Genomic DNA, 18,309 nt, shown 5'->3' with positions numbered 1-18,309 from the left:
CTTAAAAATGGCTTTAAAATGGATTTGGAGCATGGAGACGATTATCTCGGGATTGCAAGATAACCAAACAAAACTTTTAGTGGATTTCTACTTATTTTATTAAATATCATCTCCACCAAACAGGACAAGCTTGCATCTGTTATAGTTTTGGAGAAAAATGTGTTCATTTCATGTATGCGCGAAATGCCTTAAAAATGGCTTTAAAATGGATTTGGAGCATGGAGACGATTATCTCGGGATTGCAAGATAACCAAACAAAACTTTTAGTGGATTTCTACTTATTTTATTAAATATCATCTCCACCAAACAGGACAAGCTTGCATGTGTTATAGTTTTGGAGAAAAATGTGTTCATTTCATGTATGCGCAAAATGCCTTTGAAATGGCTTTAATATGGATTTGGAGCATGGAGACGATTATCTCAGGATGGCAATATAAACAAACGAAACTTTTAGTAGATTTCTACTTATTTTATTAAATATTATCTCCACCAAACAGGACAAGCTTGCATCTGTTATAGTTTTGGAGAAAAATGTGTTCATTTCATGTATGCGCGAAATGCCTTAAAAATGGCTTTAAAATGGATTTGGAGCATGGAGACGATTATCTCGGGATTGCAAGATAACCAAACAAAACTTTTAGTGGATTTCTACTTATTTTATTAAATATCATCTCCACCAAACAGGACAAGCTTGCATCTGTTATAGTTTTGGAGAAAAATGTGTTCATTTCATGTATGCGCGAAATGCCTTAAAAATGGCTTTAAAATGGATTTGGAGCATGGAGACGATTATCTCGGGATTGCAAGATAACCAAACAAAACGTTTAGTGGATTTCTACTTAATTTATTAAATATCATCTCCACCAAACAGGACAAGCTTGCATCTGTTATAGTTTTGGAGAAAAATGTGTTCATTTCATGTATGCGCGAAATGCCTTAAAAATGGCTTTAAAATGGATTTGGAGCATGGAGACGATTATCTCGGGATTGCAAGATAACCAAACAAAACTTTTAGTGGATTTCTACTTATTTTATTAAATATCATCTCCACCAAACAGGACAAGCTTGCATCTGTTATAGTTTTGGAGAAAAATGTGTTCATTTCATGTATGCGCGAAATGCCTTAAAAATGGCTTTAAAATGGATTTGGAGCATGGAGACGATTATCTCGGGATTGCAAGATAACCAAACAAAACGTTTAGTGGATTTCTACTTATTTTATTAAATATCATCTCCACCAAACAGGACAAGCTTGCATCTGTTATAGTTTTGGAGAAAAATGTGTTCATTTCATGTATGCGCGAAATGCCTTAAAAATGGTTTAAAATGGATTTGGAGCATGGAGACGATTATCTCGGGATTGCAAGATAACCAAACAAAACTTTTAGTGGATTTCTACTTATTTTATTAAATATCATCTCCACCAAACAGGACAAGCTTGCATCTGTTATAGTTTTGGAGAAAAATGTGTTCATTTCATGTATGCGCGAAATGCCTTAAAAATGGCTTTAAAATGGATTTGGAGCATGGAGACGATTATCTCGGGATTGCAAGATAACCAAACAAAACTTTTAGTGGATTTCTACTTATTTTATTAAATATCATCTCCACCAAACAGGACAAGCTTGCATCTGTTATAGTTTTGGAGAAAAATGTGTTCATTTCATGTATGCGCGAAATGCCTTAAAAATGGCTTTAAAATGGATTTGGAGCATGGAGACGATTATCTCGGGATTGCAAGATAACCAAACAAAACTTTTAGTGGATTTCTACTTATTTTATTAAATATCATCTCCACCAAACAGGACAAGCTTGCATCTGTTATAGTTTTGGAGAAAAATGTGTTCATTTCATGTATGCGCGAAATGCCTTAAAAATGGCTTTAAAATGGATTTGGAGCATGGAGACGATTATCTCGGGATTGCAATATAACCAAACAAAACTTTTAGTGGATTTCTACTTATTTTATTAAATATCATCTCCACCAAACAGGACAAGCTTGCATCTGTTTTAGTTTTGGAGAAAAATGTGTTCATTTCATGTATGCGCGAAATGCCTTAAAAATGGCTTTAAAATGGATTTGGAGCATGGAGACGATTATCTCGGGATTGCAAGATAACCAAACAAAACTTTTAGTGGATTTCTACTTATTTTATTAAATATCATCTCCACCAAACAGGACAAGCTTGCATCTGTTATAGTTTTGGAGAAAAATGTGTTCATTTCATGTATGCGCGAAATGCCTTAAAATGGCTTTAAATGGATTTGGAGCATGGAGACGATTATCTCGGGATTGCAAGATAACCAAACAAAACTTTTAGTGGATTTCTACTTATTTTATTAAATATCATCTCCACCAAACAGGACAAGCTTGCATGTGTTATAGTTTTGGAGAAAAATGTGTTCATTTCATGTATGCGCAAAATGCCTTTGAAATGGCTTTAAAATGGATTTGGAGCATGGAGACGATTATCTCAGGATGGCAATATAAACAAACGAAACTTTTAGTAGATTTCTACTTATTTTATTAAATATTATCTCCACCAAACAGGACAAGCTTGCATCTGTTATAGTTTTGGAGAAAAATGTGTTCATTTCTTGTATGCGCGAAATGACTTAAAAATGGCTTTAAAATGGATTTGGAGCATGGAGACGATTATCTCGGGATTGCAAGATAACCAAACAAAACTTTTAGTGGATTTCTACTTATTTTATTAAATATCATCTCCACCAAACAGGACAAGCTTGCATCTGTTATAGTTTTGGAGAAAAATGTGTTCATTTCATGTATGCGCGAAATGCCTTAAAAATGGCTTTAAAATGGATTTGGAGCATGGAGACGATTATCTCGGGAATGCAAGGTGCCTTCTACTCTCCTGCACACTCTTTCTGCCTTTGGTATTTTCCACTACTCAGTGCGTTTATTAGTATTTCAGCCATTAGGCAGAGTTGTGGCTGCTGAGATTACCATTTAGTCCTGTTTCTATAGTGATGAGATATAATATTTACTACAGAATTTTACTATCATTCTCTCACTATTATATGTGAAATTCACGTGTTGAGTCCCTGGGTATGGACCCATCAATGATGGGGATACCAGCATTTGGGAACATACAGGTCTATACCGATGAATTTTGAGTGCACATGTACACTTTATTAGTCAGCCCACAGGTCCAATGAAGGTCTGCACTGTCGCAATTCCGGAACTATATATATATATATATATATATATATATTTACAGCCAGCCGTTGCACTTTACTTACACCGCGACCATCATCTTGTAAATTTCGACAGCCCTATTACTGTTACCTCTGTTATTATCTACATCCAAATCCAAAGGAATAGCCAATTAGGCTTTATCTGTTCACTATACTCCTAGGGTTTGTATAATTTAACCCAACTTACAGCGTGTTAACCCTCTGCATCCTTGTGTGTTTTGTACACTGTATAACGTTGCTTACCGAAACTTGGGGGTTTCACTCGCTTGCAGCGGTATTAGGTAGCTTAGGCAACACAGGTATCACTGTCTCTTATAAAACCCAGCAGTTTATTTAATAGACTCAACATAAACTGCTAAACAAAATGTAACAAAGCCTCTCCTGGCTTAAAGGAAAATATAACATACCGTGGGCTTCCAGTCCAATTAAATGTCCATAGTGGAGTCTCCACACTCTGGCTCCTGCCAGCGAACACCACTCACTGTGGTTCCTTCCTGCAGCCTCCAGCCAGGCTGCAGTTTTATCCCCAGTCCTCACTTGGACTGATTTCCAGAAGTCTCTCTTCAGTCTTCACACAGACTGAGACCTCCAGCACACAATCTCCATGTGCAGCACACAATCTCCATGTGCAGCACACAATCTCCATGTGCAGCACACAATCTCCATGTGCAGCACACTCAGACTTTTTTCTGTCTCTAAAACTAACAGTCTCTTAAACCCAACCGGACACACCCACAGGTGGAGGTATGTGATTCTCCAGCCCTGTCCATCACGCCGCCCATAGTTTAAAGGGAAGCTAACCCTTAATTACAACCCAAGTCCTGTGAAACTACAGGTCCCACAGTCACATCTTCAGTTCAATAGGGCAGGGAATCCTTCTCCACTGCAACACATAGCGACCATCCACAACATTGGTGGTCGCTACCTCACAACTGTAACACTATATTTTTAATGTGTTTTTGTATGTCTATCACTTACTGCAGGGGTGGGGAACCTTTTTACTGGCAGGGGCCATTTGGAATTTCGTACTAACCTTTGGGGGCCGCACAACATTATCAACCTGAAAAATAACCCTGCTATATTTGGTCAAACAATTAATTAACTCACCCCTACTGTGGGGGCAGGAGCTGCTTCTCTTTGGTGCAATTGTGATGTTTGGTGATATTGATCATCTTGTTTCTCACAGCTGCTTTTCCAGGTTTGTCTCTGTCTGGAGATGCTGGGGGCATAAACATCACAGGAGGGGCAGGGGTGCATAAATTACAGGAGACACTGGGAGTTTATATCACAGGAGGGGCTGGGGCATATACATCAGTAGGGGGCATGGACAGCCCTGGCAGTGGCACAGACATGACTGGGGACAGGGACAGCACTGGGTGGCAGCACGGACTGCACTGGGTGGCAGCACGGACTGCACTGGGTGGCAGCACGGACTGCACTGGGTGGCAGCATGGACAGCACTAGGTGGCATCACTAGGGAGACAGACAGGTCTGGTGGAACATAGACATCAACAAGAGGGCACAGACTGGGGGGCATAGAAAGCAGTGGGAGGGTACAGACAGCAGTAGCGAGTTAAGAGCACTGGGAGGTACACAGTACTGAGGGGTGACACACAGCACTGGGGAGCATGGATAGCATAAGGGGGGCACAGACAGCACTCACCGTGGCATGGACAGCACTGGGTGCAGCATGGACAGCATTAGGTGGTGCGGACAGCACTGGGGGGGGCGTAGACATCACCCAGGGGGTACAGACAGCACTAGAGGGGCACGGACAGCAGTGAGGGGTTACACCGTGCTTAGGGGGTACACACTGTACTAGGGAGTACACAGCACTGGGGTGTACACAGCATTAGGGGGTACACTGCATTAGGGGGAACACACAGCATTAGGGGATACACACAGCACAAGGGAATACACACAGCATTAGGGGGTACACACTGTACTAGGAGGTACACAGCACTGGGGGGTACACACTGTACTAGGAGGTACACAGCACTGGGGGGTACACACAGCATGAGGGGGTACACAGCACTGGCGGTACACACTGTACTAGGAGGTACACAGCACTGGGGGGTACACACAGCACAAGGGGGTACACAGCATTAGGAGGTACACACAGCATTAAGGGGTACACACAGCATTAGGGGGTACTTACTGTACTAGGGGGTACACACAGCATTAGGGGGTACACACAGCACTAGGGGGTACACACAGCACTAGGGGATACACACAGCATTAGGGAGTACACACAGCATTGGGGGGTACACAGCACGAGGGGGTACACACAGCACGAGGGGGTGCACACAGCACTAGGGGGTACACAGCACTGAGCGGGGGGGGGCAGCAATTGGTTGAGTACTCACAGTGAGGGGGGGGGAGTCACACACACAGCACAGTTTCGGGAGGCTGGTAAACCTGCTGCAGCTTTTCTGTGCCTTTATCGCAGCGTGCTGCTTGCTCCGTCCACCAGAGCACACTAGCACAGGCTGGGGATAAGCCTAGAATGGGTAAAGGAAAAGGGATTCTTCAGCTCACCTGTTGCCCGGACTGCTAGACCTTGCGGGTGCCTCGGATCCGCCGGTAAGTCCCGACCGGTTTGTGGAAGAAGGCAGAGAAGAAAAGGATGATCCGGCACTGATTCTTCTTTAAGATAAAATCTCCGTAATCTTTATTGGAAATATTAAAAGCATCGTGAAGGCCGAGGTATAAATCAATACATGGAAACTTTGCGCGTTTCGGACTACACCATAAAAACAGAAAGAGTCCTTAATCATAAGTGTTCCATGTATACCACAACATTACTAAAATAGACTGACCCGCTGGATGGGCGGAAGGGAGGGGCGGGATGTCATGATTGCATGAAAAAACAGGTGAACATCGCCGTGCATATGGACAAAAGGAACATCATACTGGGTCAATATAATCCTTAGTAAATAGTGCGTGATAAACCATAAAACATTCATTCATATGTTAATAATCATTTCAATAGAGGAGCTGACCTGAAATTGCAATAGGGCTGCAAATACAAGCCCCTATATATTCATAAGAATAGAAACGAAAAATTTCATGATACAGATAGAGCTAAAAATGAAATTAGATTATGTGGGTTAGTTACCAAAGGACCCAACCCTAGGTTGATAAGTAAATTATATGGAGATCACAAGTTAAATAAAATATAAATTTATAAGGTTCTCAACAATATTTGCAAAGTATATCAAAAAGCAGCTCCTCCAGTGAAAAACAGGGGGGGGGGAGAGGACTTGTTCAATATAAATAAGCAAGCTCCAATATGTGCATATCGTCTGACGATAAAAAGACCATAAAAAAAAAATATATATACATCAGGATGAAACATGTGTGGAGCTTGACTGAAGGAATGCTCATTACAATATGTCCGAATTATGGCATCCGTGCAGGAATGGATGAATTTCATCAAAGAATGACTAGAACAAACACATAAGCATAAAAGCACCTCATTGAATGTCAGAAAACGGATCAGAAATTATTCTATATCTATCGATCTAAAAAATAAATCGCAAATCGGAGCGATAGTTAAAGCCACCTGGGTATCTTGTATTTAGCTTCAAAATCCATTTTGCCTCTGCCAAAAGCAGGGCTTGGAACCAGTCCCCCCCACGAGGTGGTCTGGGAACAGACTCTATACCCGTGATCACTAAGGAAGAAAAATCCGCTGAATGACATTCAATGTAGTGCCTGGTCAGACCAGATAAGGAGCGTTTCTTCACCAATGCAACATAGCTTAAGGAGGTCCTGTCATGAGCTGCTGAAGGTATGCGGACGTGCTCAGAGATCCTGGTTCTAAGTGCTCTAGAGGTGCAGCCGACATAGCCCTTGCGGCATAGTGTGCACGTTGCCACATAGACCACATGTGCAGAAGCACAATTAATAAACGATCGAATTACAAAGCTTTCTCCATTATTCCCTAATAGGGATTTGGTATTGTGCATGAACCTGCAAAGGCCCCATCGGCCGGACCCACATTTATAAGACCCAGAGACACTGAGCCAGGTTCTGTTACATTTCTTAGATGTGAACATGCTGGGTGCCACAAGGTTCCCAATGGTACGAGCTCTCTTGGCTACTATATTGACCCCCGGCTGAAGAACTGAATTTAGTATGGGGTCCTGACGTAAAAGGGGGATAAAACGCTGGATGGTCTGTTTAATTTGAAAAAAATCAGTGCTAAATGGTGTTGAAAAAGTCACACGATTTCTAGATACTGAGGAAACAGGGTGATCTTCCAACCGATTGGTTCTTTTTTTTTTTTTAAATTCTTTATTTTAATGACCGACTCGAGAACATACAAAGTAACACCTGCTCCACAAAGAACAGAATAACAGATTTCAAATATTTAACATTGACATGTAGCCCACCCTTCCGCACCCCTGTACATATCTAGTCGCTGCAACTGCTCGAGTCAGGCCCAATTTAATCCTTTTATGAACCAACCCAACAAGGGTGGAATACAGAACATAGAAAGAGAGCAAAGCCCGAAAAGAGTTTAGAACAGGTTAAGAGAAAGAGCTAAAGGGGAATAGGGGGGGAGGGGAGAATAGGGGAAGATAGGGGACAAAGAAGTGAGAAGAAGGGAGAGCGAGAGAAGAAAAAAGAGGAAAGGGGGAGAGGAGAGAAAAAAAAAAAAAAAAAAGGGGGGGGAGAGTGTTTCCCCAGAGCCTCACAGCAGCCGTGGAACAGAGAGTAATCTGGCGTATTCCACCGAGTGAGTGAACTCCAACCATGGGAACCAAGTCCTATGAAAATCTTCCTGTCTGTCATTGAGAGAGGATGTCAAGTCCTCCATGTGCCTTAGGTCGTTAACCCTTGAAACCCACTGTGCCAGTGTGGGGGTGGTAGAAGACTTCCAGCCAAGCGGGATGCAAGACCTGGCAGCCATTACCAGAAATCTAAGCAAAGAGCGCTTGTATCTAGGAGCCGGGAGTTCCAAAAGCTGTAAGATAAACAGTTCCGAACCCAATGTCTCAACCGTGCCGGTCACCAGTCTAATTACCTCCCTCACTTCTGACCAAAACCGTTGCAAGGAAGGGCAGGACCAAAAGATGTGCACGTAATCACCCTCCCCCGAGCCACACCTCCAGCAAACGGGGTCAACTGAGGGGAATATCCTATGAAGTCTGGTCAGGACTCTATACCACCTAGTCAGCAGTTTGAAGTTGGCCTCCAACAGTCTGGAACTGATCGAGGTTTTATGTGCCATCATTAGGACGTTGTTTCGTTGCGTGTCAGATAGAGCCGTCCCAAGGTCCCTTTCCCACTGCCGCAAATAGACCGGGGTGGGCAAATCTCCCGGGTCTGATAGCAAATTGTATGCCAGGGAAAGTGAGTGCCGCAGGGCCCCCTCTCCCAAGCACAATTTCTCGAATCTTGTGGGAGGCCCAGCATACCGGGCGAAGCAGGGAAGGGAGCTCATGAAATGCCTCAACTGCATGGCCCTCCATCTCCCCAGGGGGTCCGGAGGCAGGAGACCACAAATATCCGAAAGAGATAGCCAGTCACCCTCCCCTCCCAGCTGGTAAGCTCTGAATCTGCCCCCCTGTACCCAGCTCCGAAAAACTGGGTCCAAGAGGCCAGGACGGAAATCCGGATCTCCTATAATTGGTGACATGGGGGAAGGCAACGGCAGGAGGAGGCGCCGAACCTCGCCCCTCGAACAGCATTCCAGAGTAGCGCCAATAGTGGGGTGAGATCTCAAAGTAGACGGGAAAAAGCTTGCGACCCAAGGCATGGCCGGTAAATGTACCTCCGAGAAGCTCTGTTCCAGGGCGACCCATGGTTTCATCCTAGAGTGGTGGCACCAATCCAGAACCCTAACCATATGTGTGGCCCAGTAATATTTTTTCATATCAGGTATTCCCAGCCCTCCCCTACACTTAGGTCTGCACAGTAGGGAACGGGAAAGTCTCGCCGGCTTATTCGCCCAGATAAATTTAGTATATAGTGAGGCCAATTCCTTGAAGAAAGAGCTCGGGATCTTAATTGGCAGGGCCTGGAAGAGGTATAGAAGTCGTGGTAATATATTCATCTTCAATATTGCACATCTCCCAAACCATGTGAAAAGGCCCCTCGCCCAATTTGCGCAGTCTGTTCTAATGGACTGCAGGAGAGGGAGATAATTCAGCTTATATAGTTGGCTAGTGTCCGCTGCCAGCTGGACCCCCAGGTACCTCAGAGAGTGATTAGCCCACTTAAACCCGAACGCAGATTGTAGCGAAATAACATGATCTTGGGGGAGAGATACATTCATAGCCTCCGATTTTGACATGTTAATTCTAAAATTAGAAAGAGAGGAGTATGTTTCCAGCTCTCTCAGTAGATTGGGCAGGGAGACCCGAGGGTTGGTAATAAAGAAAAGTAAGTCGTCCGCGTACGCCGCAATTTTGTAGGTGGAACCAGCAACTATAGGGCCGGAAATGTCAATGTTATGAATATAGCACCAATTCAGAACCAGTAGGTATTAGAAAAGAATTCCAACATGTACAACTTATATAGATCTAGCAACATGTGATAATAAAACTTAACCTTTAATTGGGTTATTTAAAATAAATATACAAACTGTGATCCAAACACCATTTAAAACCTGGAAATGATGGGACCAATGTGTGCTGCGTGTATCTATGGCACCATCATTTACAGAAAAAGGGGAACGGGTAACGTTCACCTAGATGAACAACACCGGAGATGTAATGAGTTTTTCAACACACAAAAAGCTGATGTGGTATCGCTGATTAGACAGATGCTGTGTAAGTGCAGCCTTCAAAGATAAATGTATACACAAGAAGTAGCATGCCACTCAACAGACAGAATGTTGTCACTCAGCGTCATCAACACCAGACCAAAAATAGTGTGAATGTCCCACTATAGAGCTAAGCTAGTGTGATACGCTCTATCAGGGGACAACCAAACATATGCACCATGACATGCGGTGCCCAGGAAATAATGACCTCATAATACCTGTACCATGCTCTATACAAACAACGGCAGGGGTCAGGGACAATAGGATGTCATATACAGTGCAATATTAGGACCACTTAAAGTGGAACCATCTCACCCAGTCTTTTTGTCGGTGAGGTGTCGTCCTTCTCCAGTGCTGCTTAGTCCAACTACCGGCACTTGGGGAGCAGTGGCTTGGTCACTGGCCCTGTCTGGGATACAACTGACCCTAAGATAATCCACAAAAACTCCCGCCCTTACAAGGGCAGTCCACAGCTGGCCCTGTTGTGGCTGACCCTAATATCCATCAAGCAGGTGACTTCCGACGCGTTTCACAACGACTGCTCATCAGGGGAGGCTTGAAACACCTGAAAATCGTGGTTATGGCTCAGGCTTAGAGCTCAAACCTATGTGGCCTGGTATCATTCCTGTCAATGTTACCTCTAATTCGGCTAAGCAGGGGTTCCAGGGTCAGGATAAAGATCAGGGGTGAGAGGGGGCATCCCTGCCTTGTGCCGTTAAGAATGGGAAATCTATCTGAAAGGAGACCGTTCACCCAGACCGTTCACCCTGACCGCGGCAGAGGGGTTACTATACAGAGAGCATATCCACCTGAGCATCATCCTCCCCAACCCCACCTCCCGCAGAACCTCCTCCATGAATATCCAATTGACTCTGTCGAACGCTTTTTCTGCGTCGGTCGACAGGAGCATCAGGGGCAACCCTTCCGAATTAGCCCTGTGGATTAAGTTCAGCGCCTTAGTGGTGTTGTCCCTCGCTTCCCTTCCCATCATGAACCCAGCCTGGTCCGGGTTGACAATCCCCCCCAGCAATGGAGAGAGTCTCTCTGATAATATTCTGGTGAAGAGCTTCAAGTCTGTGTTGAGGAGGGAGATGGGTCGGTAACTAGAACAAGAGGTAGGGTCTTTACTCTCTTTAGGGATGACTACTATATTAGCGGCCAAAGAGTCTCTCGGCAAGTGGACCTTTTCGGAGAGTGAGATATTGTTAAAGGCAGAGAGAAATGGGGGAGCAGCATGGAGCCCATCTTTTTGTAGTAAAGCAGGGGGAAGCCATCTGGGCCAGGGGCCTTACCAGTGGGGGAATTTTTAATTGCAGCCCAGTACTCCTCCTCTGAGATGGGTCTTTCCAGGGCATCCGCAACCGATTGGTTCTGGTCCTATTCTCAACAATAGAAGAGGCCCTGTTCAAAGTCCGATCAGGATACCCCCTCCCACTGAGTCTCTCTCTAATGCGGACAGCTTCACAACGATAGGAAGCTTCAGATGAGCATAAACGCTTCGCTCGTAAGAGCTCACCCACAGGTAAATTCTGTAAGGTGTGGGGCATGTGACAGCTACTCGCATGGAGAGAGGTATTGCCACAAATAGGCTTCCTATACAGAACAGAATGAATGGAACCAGTCAAGGGGTCGCCAGATAGCAGGATGTCCAGGAAGGGAGCTGAGTCCATATATAGGTTCATGGTAAATCTCAAATTGAGAGGGTTGTTGTTAAAATGTGCATTGACGGCTTCCATGGCCTCCTGGGGGATATCAAAATCTCCTGTATTACATATCAAAACTTGATCATCAATATATCTTGCATACCAAATAATGGTATGCAACAATGGATTATCACTTGTATAGATATATTTCTCTTCCCAGTAGGCCATGTAAATATTAGCCAATGCACATGAAAAACATGCCCCCATAGGACAACCGGCTATCTGGAGATAAAATGTTAAGTTAAACTGGAAAAAATTGTGGGTCAACAGAAAACCTGTTGTCATGAGAATGAATTCTTTGAGGACATCGTCAAATGAGCTGTATTTATTTAGATGAAAATACAGAGCCTGTAAGGCTTCCCTATACGGTATGCTAGGATATAATGAGACCACGTCGCTTATTATCCAAAAAGAACCACTCGTCCAGGACATCTCCAAATCCTGTAAGAGACTCTTTGTGTCTCTAATATGACCAATAGTACGTTTCATGAGCGGCTGGATATAATGATCTAGCCAGTCACTCAGATTGCTGGTTAGAGACCCAGTGCTGGCTACTATGGGTCTCAATGGGGGAGGGAAAGTGCCCTTATGGACCTTGGGAAGGCCTTGAAAAATGAGACACACCAGAGAGTCGACAAAAAGATATTCGTGGACCTTTTCATTAAGAACTCCCCATTGAAAACCTTGTGAGAAGAGGACCCGTAACTTTGAGGAAAAATCAGATGTGGGATCGCAAGGCAATTGCCTGTAAGTGGATTTATCACTCAATATGGTATTAATCTCTCTTTCATACAGTTTGCTGTCCAGCACTACTACTGAGCCCCCCTTGTCCGCCCCCCGGACCACAATGTGACTATTGTCCTTCAGATCTTTAAGTGCTCTTTTTTCAGAGGATGACAAATTGTCCTGAATCTGGGGTTTCATCAAGAGTATATTTCTGACCTCCGATTCTATAAGGTCCTGGAACGTGTCCATAACAGGAACCCTGGAGGCAATAGGATAAAAACTCGGGTTCTTATTGACAAAAGGAGAAGGTTCAGATATACCCGTACAGGTGTCACTTAGTTCTTGTAAGTGCGTAACCGCAATCTGTTCCCTCAAATTCCAAAATAGGGGGACATGAGTAGAATTGTTGGTCGGAGGATCAGGTGAGTTGGGCCTATCAGTATTGTCCGCATCAGTATTGGAAAAATGTCTTTTTATTGTGAGATTCCTGACAAACCTATTAACATCTCTAAAGCTGGTGTCACACATAACGACGACGACAACGACGTCGCTGCAACGTCACCATATTCTGTGACGTTGCAGCGACCATAGATAATCGTTAGTAAGCTGTCAAACATGCTAAATAAAGCAGCGACGGAGCAGAGATCATAGCGACGTCGACGGTCGTTGTGTGGTTTCAGACATGTCATTGCACGACGAGTCAGAGGTGTGGTTTTAACCCCTAGATACGGTTTGCGTTATCTCTTTTCACGCCCCTCTGTTCCTATTGGTGATCGCTACAGCGCTTTGCGTTGTCTTTCTTCACGCCCCTCTGTTCCGATTGGTCATCACTACAGCGTCGCCTGATTGGGTGACCGTATCAAACAAAAGACGACGCAGTAGCGCTTCCATTCACTCTACCTGAGCTTTTTCAGAACGCAGTTTGCTGCAGTGATTCTTTCAATTTGTTGATTTCGTCTTGGATTTTTAATATTCTCCTGACTTAAAGGTAAGTAATTTTGGGCAGTATTATACCAATATTCTAGTACATCGTGACATTAATATAGCAACTGTATTCTTGTATATTGGGGCAGTATTATAGTTATATTTATCTATGTACATAGGGGGAAGTATTATAGCTTTTCTATTCCTGTACATAGGAATATATATATATATATATATATATATATATATATATATATATATATATATATATATATAAAATAAATATATATATGGGGCCAGTATTATAGCAATTATATTCTTGAACATATAGCTATTTTCTACATATATATATATATATATATATATATATATATATAGGTATATATGTATATATATTTATATATTCAATACCGCTGTACATATAGTTATGTTCTTGTACATAGGGGCAGTATTATAGTAGTTATATTTTTGTACATAGGGGCAGTATTATAGTAGTTATATTCTTGTGCATAGGGGCAGTATTATAGTAGTTAAATTCTTGTATATAGGGGGCAGTATGATAGTAGTTATATTCTTGTACATAGGGGGCCGTATTATAGTAGTTATATTATTGGACATAGGAGCAGTATTAAAGTAGTTGTACGTAGGTGGCAGTATTATAGCAGCTATATTCTTGTGCTTAGTTTATAACAATGTAGTAATACATTAATTTCCTTTTTTTTCAGATGTCTTCCAACAAACAAGAATTTATAAGGGAGATGATTGATATGTATCGATCCCTGCCTTGTTTGTGGAAGATTAAGTCTGTCGATTATAGCAATCGATACAAGAAAAAGCAGGCCTATGAGCAGCTTGTTGAATTGTTCCAGAGGCATAACCCTACTTAGACCATTACGACTGAGATTGTGCGAAAGAAAATCCAGGGTATTCGCACCGTTTATAAAAAGGAACTAAATAAGGTGGAGAAGGCCAGCAAATCTGGTGCCGGAACGGAGGAACTTTACGTTCCAAAGCTTTGGTACTACGATTTGCTGGCCTTCATAAGAGACCAAGAGGTACCACGTACAATAACATCGCTGTCCTTTGGTCCCGGAACACAGCCTGAGGTCCGGTCTGACACCACAGTTGGAGATGTAAGTACCTTTGTGAAACTTTTGATGTACATGGCATTATTTAATTGAAAATAGTTACTACGGTTTTCTATGATTACTGTTGCAGATTTCAAAATGTATCCCTTCCAGTTCAGATAAGTATACTCCTTTACTAGTTTCTCCACACTCTATTTTCATACCATGTAATGACATTTCATATCTTGTAGTACTAGTCTGCCCCTCCCATTAGTTTCCAGTGCATGTGTATCCCTGTGCCTGTTGCTCATGATATCTGAGTTTAACATCATTTTTATTGTTCCGCAGGATCGTTGTGAAGCTGGGCCAATAGCGACAGGTGGTGATGATGAAATTGCCGGGACTTCCGAGGAGACCGCAGAAGCTCCATTACCGCGGCGGATCTCCTCAACCCGTAAGAGGCAGCCGAACAACACATCATCAACAGACCTTATGGATATGGCGAAGAAAATCCTGGAGCAGCACAGCAGACCATCCATTTGCGGATTTGCCCAGCTTACGGATGAAAGACTCCGTAAGCTGGATGACAAACAAAGAGGTCATGTCGAAAGGGTCATGCTGGAGGCCCTCAACAAGGTGGCATTGGGGAAACTGACAGACTCCTCAAAAGTGTGCGAAGTAGATCATCAACAACACTCTTCATGGAACCAAGTGCCATGGATGAGGATGGAGCCTCGACCGCACCTCCAGCATGACCCCCCCGCACAGTATCCCATGTTCCCCCCAATGAACCAATTTTTCAGCCCACAGAGGCAACATTTAAATGACTCTAGTAACCAATATCAAAATTTATAGTTTTTGTTTTTTGTTATAATATTTATGCTGTTTTTGTTGTTGTTTAAGCAATGTTAGGGAATTGTAATAAAAAATGTCTTTGATTTCAAACTTTTGTACAGCTTTCATGAATTCTGCATAACATTATTCACGGGGTAAAGGGCTGGGTGGAGGTCAGGGTCGCCATCATGGCACAACTCTACAGATGCACATATATAATGTGTGTGTGTGGGTGTTTTTTTTTTAATTAAGAATGTTTTTGTGGGTTCTTTGTTTTAAAGCTGTGGTGGGGAACATAGTGCTCTCCCTGCTGCCTTATAGTGCTGTCACCTAATGCTCTCCGAGCTGCCTTCTAGTGCTGTCACTGTCAGTGCTGTTTGTGTTATGCCACCTACAGCTCTTTGTGCTGCCACCTATTGCTGTGTTGCCCAGGGATTGGGGGGGAAATGAGATCCTGGCCAAGGGGTTACTTCTGCAGGTATCCCGGTGTCGTGACCCGGTCTGTAATGTCAAGCTCCCAAAAAAGAGGGGGATTAGGTAGGGGGAATTGTCTGTCACGCCACCCGTGGGTTGCGTTGATAAGGTGGTGGCACCGCCACTGCCTCTGGGGACCGTGCCCGGGACTGATGGTGTGGGGCAGCTAGGTGGGATACCCTCCACGGGTAGGGGGATTTATAGTCCCAGGGCCCAATTGGGAGAGGTAGTTTGTAGAGTGACGGGTACAGTCCTCGCCTTGTACCGGGTGGTGCAGGAGTACTCACAGTATAAACCAATAACTAACCCCAGTCCAGTAATTAACCAAGTTGCTGGTAACAGGTGCCAACGGCCCGCTGCTGTGAAGACGGGTCCCACACCCGTGTGTGTAATTCAGGTGATCTTTTCCTGCCCGAGGTATGTGTCTTCTTTTCACACTGGTCCGTACTGGGTCCCGACAGCTGGCACCCCTCTCCTGGTCCACTTCGGGTCCCACAAGAGGCTGGCCCATTCCTGAGGCCGTGAGTACCACTCACCCCAGCCCCACACAGGGGCTGCTTATGTGACGCCCTGGACTAGCCAGGTGGTCTCAGAGGTAACATCACACACACACACACACCCTCCCCTGGACAGTCAAGATCATTGAAAAAAAAAAAAACCTTGTTGCCACTGTACAGTCTTGATGTCCTCCTGTTTTCGTGGGGAGGGGGTGAGTGGGGTCTGATTGGCTGGTGTGTGTTTGTGTGTGGGAACCTCCCCAAGGGAGAGTTAAATCAGCATCAATAACATGTATGCAGACCTCTGTAACACCCAGGTTTTGCCAGGGCGGCACAGTGCTCTTTGTGCTGCCAACTACTGCTCAGGGTGATGTATATGCCCCATACTCTTAAGGGATGTATATGACGCAGCCTCTCCTGGGATGTATATGCCTCAGTGTTTCCTGTGATGTATATGCCCTAGCTTCTCCTGTGTTGTGTATGCCCCCAGCCTCTCCAGACCAAGACAAACATGGAAATGTAGTGGTGAGAATCAAAATGATCCATCTCACCGAACATCACAGTCTCTCCAGCCACCACTCTGGGGCTGATTTTATTAATTATTTTAACAAATATAGCCTGGTCGTGTTCAAGTTGATAATTTGGTGTGGCCCCCGTTGGTTGGTAGAAAATTCCAAATGGTCCCCGGCAGTAAATAGGTTCCCAAACCCTGTTTGAAAGTTTTGTCCAAAAATGTAAGCAACAGCGAAAATAAACTAGAAAGATTTATGTGACATACAAAACAAAAAAAAACATTTAAATCACAAACATTCACATTTAGTGGCCCTGCTGTTGGGCTGCCAAAAACTGTTCCAGCATCTCCCCATGACGCCGGACGGCTTCTGACAAACGCCGTTGTGATTCCACCAGGTCCTGTAGTGTGGGGATTTCTGTGGAGGGAATGGGAAAAGTTAACCATCCTTGTTCCAACATCGAACTGTCAGGTATATGTTTTTGGTTGACCACTTACGGTTCTGGGGTTCATCACCTTCTTCCTCTGAGGCGCTGATGGCCCAACCAGATCCTGTGGCTAGGGAACACAAATCAAATATTAGTACACGACAGCCCACCATCATTTAAACATCCCTGTATCCTTTACAACTTGTAGGGACACCATGTTATGTGCATAAATTACAGGAAGGGTAGCCTGCACAAAACTCACCAACTGATGCGGGGGAGAAGGCATCGTTAGAAGGAGAAGTATGGGGAGACAGGGTAGAAGGTGGTGATGGGGTTGAAGGAAGAGATGGGGTTGCAGCAGGTGATGGGGTTGGAGAAGGAGAGGGTGTCCCAGCAGGCGCAGCAGGCGGAGGTGGTGGATCTGCAGCAGGAGATGGTGGAGCCGGCGGGGATGGTGGATCCGCAGCAGGAGATGGTGGAGCTGGCGGAGATGGTGGATCCACAGCCGGAGAGGGTGGAGATGGTGGAGCTGCCTGTGCAGCTGGAGGTGGTCCTAGGTATAGGAGAAAACTTTTATTGAGCGCATAACTCCAGGCCACTATGGCTTACGCCTACTTTACACCATACAATTCTGCATACGATATCGTATGTGATGTGACACGCCCCCATCTTATGTGCGACAACTGAAATTTGTTGACCGTGTCGCACCTATGCTTTGTTCCTGTCACAAGTACTTACCCTTCTATACGACCATCCATACGTAAGAAGCGGGACGCAGGTAAGTTGCAGTTCATCATTCCCGGGGTGTCACACACTGCGATGTGTGCTGCCTCGGGAACATTGAGCAACCAGACGTTCAATTTTTAGTAATTGAACGACGTGTATGCGATGAACGGTTATTCGTTTAATCGTAATCGCATGTAGGTTTTACAGACTACAATATCTCTAACGATGCCGGATGTGCATCACTTACAACGTGACCCCGCCGACACATCGGTAGATATATTGTAGCATGTAAAGCCCGTGTATAGCCTGCTTTTTTACGTATGTTTGACAAACCTTTTTCTAGGGGCACCAGACACATGGGGACCACTTGCCTCAAAGCAGCAAACATGCTGCATTCATTGGAAAAACAAGGCACAAAAATCAAT

The 18,309-nt window shown here is 44.2% G+C and overlaps 1 long non-coding RNA gene across 1 annotated transcript; it reads right to left on the bottom strand.

The window, feature by feature from the left end:
- Positions 1 to 17,123: 17,123 nt before the first annotated feature.
- Positions 17,124 to 17,673, bottom strand: LOC142263629 (uncharacterized). Its single transcript, XR_012730643.1, has 3 exons — positions 17,421 to 17,673; positions 17,229 to 17,288; positions 17,124 to 17,148 (listed from the first exon to the last, which is right to left on the bottom strand). It is a non-coding gene; the product is annotated as an uncharacterized LOC142263629 (long non-coding RNA).
- Between the last annotated feature and the right edge of the window lie 636 nt (positions 17,674 to 18,309).

This window comes from Anomaloglossus baeobatrachus, unplaced genomic scaffold (assembly GCF_048569485.1).
Source record: "Anomaloglossus baeobatrachus isolate aAnoBae1 unplaced genomic scaffold, aAnoBae1.hap1 Scaffold_2602, whole genome shotgun sequence".
Classification (NCBI taxonomy): domain Eukaryota; kingdom Metazoa; phylum Chordata; class Amphibia; order Anura; family Aromobatidae; genus Anomaloglossus; species Anomaloglossus baeobatrachus.
Note: the sequence above shows the minus strand (reverse complement) of the source record. Positions and strands in the feature narration are given on the sequence as shown.